Here is a 4,334-nt window from a genome sequence, read left to right as displayed (position 1 = left end):
TCCAGAACACAAATTGACAGTTAGAAAGTAAAACCAATACTCTATCATGAATTGCTGGTACACAGTAAAACAATAATTACATACTGGAGAATGACAGGTATGGAGTGGAGCTGACATTCACATAACAGAGATGGACAGATACAGCACAGAACACACTCACACACCAAGAATGGAAAGAAACATAGAAAATATGTGCAGGAGCAGGCCATTCGGCCCGTCGAGCCTCCACCACCATTCAATATGACCATGGCTGATCATGCAACTTCAGTACCTCAGTCCCGCTTTCTCTCTATACCCCCTGATCCCCTTAGCCGCAAGGGCCACATCTAACTCCCTGTTGAATATATCCAACGAACTGGACTCCACAACTTTCTGTGGTAGAGAACTGCACAGGTTTACCACTCTCTGGGTGAAAAAGTTTCTCCTCATTTCTATCCGATATGGCTTAACCCTTATCCTTAGACTGTGACCATGATTCTGGACTTCCCCAACATCAGGAACATTCTTCCTGCCTCTAACCTGTCCAGTCCCGTCATAATATTAAATTTTCTATGAGATCCCCTCTCATTCTTCTAAATTCCAGTGAGTGCAAGCCTCGCTGATCCAGTCTTTCTTCATATCTCAGTCCTGCCATCCCGGGAATTAGTCTGGTGAACCTTCGCTGCACTCCCTCAATAGCAAGCACGTCCTTGCTCAGATTAATAGATCAAGACTGCACACAATACTCAAGGTGTGGTCTCACCAAGGCCCTGTACAACTGCAGCAAGATTTCCCTGCTGAAATCCCCTCGCTATGAAGGCCAGCATGCCAGTTGCTTTCTTTACTGCCTGCTGGACCTGCATGCCTACCTTCAGTGACTGATGTACCATGACACCCAGGACTCTTTGCACCTTCCATTTTACTAATCTGTCAGCATTCAGATAATCTGCCTTCCTGTTTTTGCCACCAAAGTGGATAACCTCACATTTATCCACATTAAACTGCATCTGCCATGAAATTGCCCATTCACCTAACCTGTCCAAGTCACCCTGCAGCCTCTTAGCATTCTACTCACAGCTCACATTGCCATCCAGCTTAGTGTCATCTGCAAACTTGGATGTATTACCTTCAATTCCATCGTCTAAATCATTAACATATATTTTAATTAGTTGGGTTCAATGAACTGAACCTTGCAGCACCCCACTTGTAACTGCCTGCCATTCTGAAAAAGACCCGTTTATTCCTACTCTTTGCTTCCTGTCTGCCAACCGGTTCTCTATCCACGTCAATACATTACCCCCAATACCATGTGCTTTAATTTTGCACACTAATCTCTTGTGTGGGACCTTGTCAAAAGTCTTTTGAAATTCCAAATACACCACATCCCCACTGGTTCTCCCTTATCCACTCCACTCGTTACATCCTCAAAAAACTCTCGAAGATTTGTCAAGCATGAATTCCCTTTCATAAATCCATACTGACTTGGACCAATCCTGTCACTGCTGTCCAAATGATCTGCTATTGCATCTTAAATAATTGTTTCCAGCATTTTCCCCACCACCGATGTCATGCAAACCAGTCTATAATTCCCTGTTTTCTCTCCCCCTCATTTTTTTAAAAAGTGGGGTTACATTAGCTACCCTCCAATCCATAGGTACTGATCCATTGTCCATGAAATTCCGGAAAATGACCACCAATGCATCTACTATTTCTAGGGCCACTTCTTTAACTACTCTGGGATGCAGACTATCAGGCCATGGGGATTTATCGGCCTTCAGTCCCATCAGTTTCCCTACAACCATTTCCTGACTAAAAAGGATTTCCCTCAGTTCCTCCTTCCGTTAGATCCTCGGTCCCTTAGTAATTTCGGGAGGTTATTCGTGTCTTCCTTAGTGAAGACAGAACCAAAGTATTTGTTCAATTGGTCTGTCATTTCCTTGTTCCCCATTATGAATTCACCTGATTCTGACTGCAAGGGACCACATTTGTCTTCATTAATCTTTTTTCTTCACATATCTATAGAAGCTTTTGCAGTCAGTTTTTAATGTTCCCTGCAAGCTTATTCTCATACTCTATTTTCCCCCTCCTAATTAGACCCTTTTTCCTCCTCTGCTGAATTCTAAATTTCTCCCAGTCCTCAGGTTTGCAGCTTTTCCTGGCAAATTTATATGCCTCTTCCTTGGATTTAACACTGTCCCTAATTTCCCTTGTTAGCCATGGTTGAGCCACCTTTCCGGTTTTATTTTTATGCCAGACAGGGATGTACAATAGTTGTAATACATCCATGTGATCTTTAAATGTCTGCCATCGCCTATCCACCGTCAACCCTTTAAGTATCATTCGCCAATTTATCCTAGCAAAATCACGTCTCATACCTTTGAAGTTTCCTTTAAGTTCAGGACCCTAGTCTCTGAGTTAACCGTGTCGCTCTCCAGCTTAATGAAGAATTCTAACATATTATGGTCACTTTTCCCCAAGGGGCCACGCACGGCCAGATTGCTAATCATTCCTCTCTCGTTACAGAAGACCCAGTCTAGGGTGACCTGCTCTCCAGTTGGTTCCTCGACATATTGATCTAGAAAATCATATCTTGTACACTCCAGGAAATCCTCCTCCACAGTATTGCGACAAGTTTGGTGAGCCCAATCAATATCGAGGTTAAGGTAACCCATGATAACTGCTGTACCCTTATTGCACGCATCCCTAATTTCCTGTTTGAAGCCATCCCCAACCTCCCGACTACTGTTTCGTGGTTTGTACACAACTCCAACGAACGTTTTCTGCTCTTTTGTGTTTCGCAGCTCTACCCATATAGGTTCCATATTATCCCAGCCAATGTCCTTCCTTACTGTTGCATTAACCTCCTCTTTAAACATTAACACTACCCCACCTCCTTTATCTTTCTGGCTATTCTTCCTGAATATTGAATACCCCTGGATGTTATGTTCCCAGCTGTGGTTACTCTGGAGCCATGTCTCTGTAATCCCAATTACATCATATCCGCTAACAGCTATCTGTGCAGTTAATTTGTCCACCTTGTTACGAATGCTTCTCGCTTTGAGACTCAGAGCTTTCAGGCTTTTTTTTAAAAACACTCTTTGTCCTTTTAGAATTATGTTGTAACGTGGCCGTTTTTTGATAGAGAATGAAACCCACAGGCAATTACCAGTAATTGACAGGTACAGGATAAAATCCATGCTCTCGTATCAGAAACTAACATGCAGAGTAAAACCCTCATTCACATACCAGAGATGGACAGATACAGAATCAAATCCACACTCCCATACCAGACATCCACTATATAAGAAAATAAGAACATAAGAAATAGGAGCAGGAGTAGGGTCTACGGCCCCTCGAGCCTGCTCCATCATTTAATATGATCATGGCTGATCCGATCATGGACTCAGGTCCACTTCACTGCCCGCTCCCCATAACCCCTTATTCCCTTATCAGTTAAGACAATGTCTATCTCTGTCTTAAATATATTCGATGTCCCAGCTTACACAGCTCTCTGAGGCAGCGAATTCCACAGGTTTTTAACCCTCTGAGAGAAGAAATTCCTCCTCATCTCAGTTTTAAATGGGCGGCCCCTTATTCTAAGATTATGCGCCCAAGTTCTAGTCTCCCCAATCAGTGAAACCATCCTCTCTGCATCCAGCTTGTCAAGTCCCCTCATTATCTTAAAGTTTCGATAAATCACCTCTCATTCGTTCTTCTCAATTCAATGAGTGGAGGCCCAACCTCCTCAATCTTTTCTCATAAGTCAACCCCTCATCTCCGGAATCAATCTAGTGAAACTTCTCTCAACTTCCTCCAAAGCAAGTATATCCTTTCATAAATATGGACACCATAACTACACGCAGTATTCCAGGTGTGGCCTCACCAATAACTTGTATAACTGCAGCAAGACCTCCCTGCTTTTATACTCCAGCCCCTTTGCAATAAAGGCCAAGATTCAGTTGGCCTTCCTGATCACTTGCTGTACCTGCATATTAAACTTTTGTGTTTCGTGCACAAGTACCCCCAAGTCCCGCTGTACTGCAGCACATTGCAATCTTTCTCCATTTAAATAATTTCTTGCTCTTTGATTTTTTTTCTGCCATAATGCATGACCTCACATTTTCCAACATTATATTCTATCTGCCAAATTGTTGCCCACTCACTTCGCCTTTTACAGATTATTTGTGTCCTCCCCACACATTGCTTTTCCTCCCATCTTTATATCGCCAGCAAACTTGGCTACGTTACAGTCGGTCCCTTCTTCCAATTCGTTAATATAGATTGTAAATAGTTGGGATCCCAGCACTGATCCCTGCGGCACTTCACTAGTTACTGATTGCCAACCCAAGAATGAA

This window comes from Pristiophorus japonicus, unplaced genomic scaffold (genome assembly GCF_044704955.1).
Source record: "Pristiophorus japonicus isolate sPriJap1 unplaced genomic scaffold, sPriJap1.hap1 HAP1_SCAFFOLD_47, whole genome shotgun sequence".
NCBI classification, from domain to species: domain Eukaryota; kingdom Metazoa; phylum Chordata; class Chondrichthyes; family Pristiophoridae; genus Pristiophorus; species Pristiophorus japonicus.
This window is presented reverse-complemented; position numbering follows the sequence as displayed.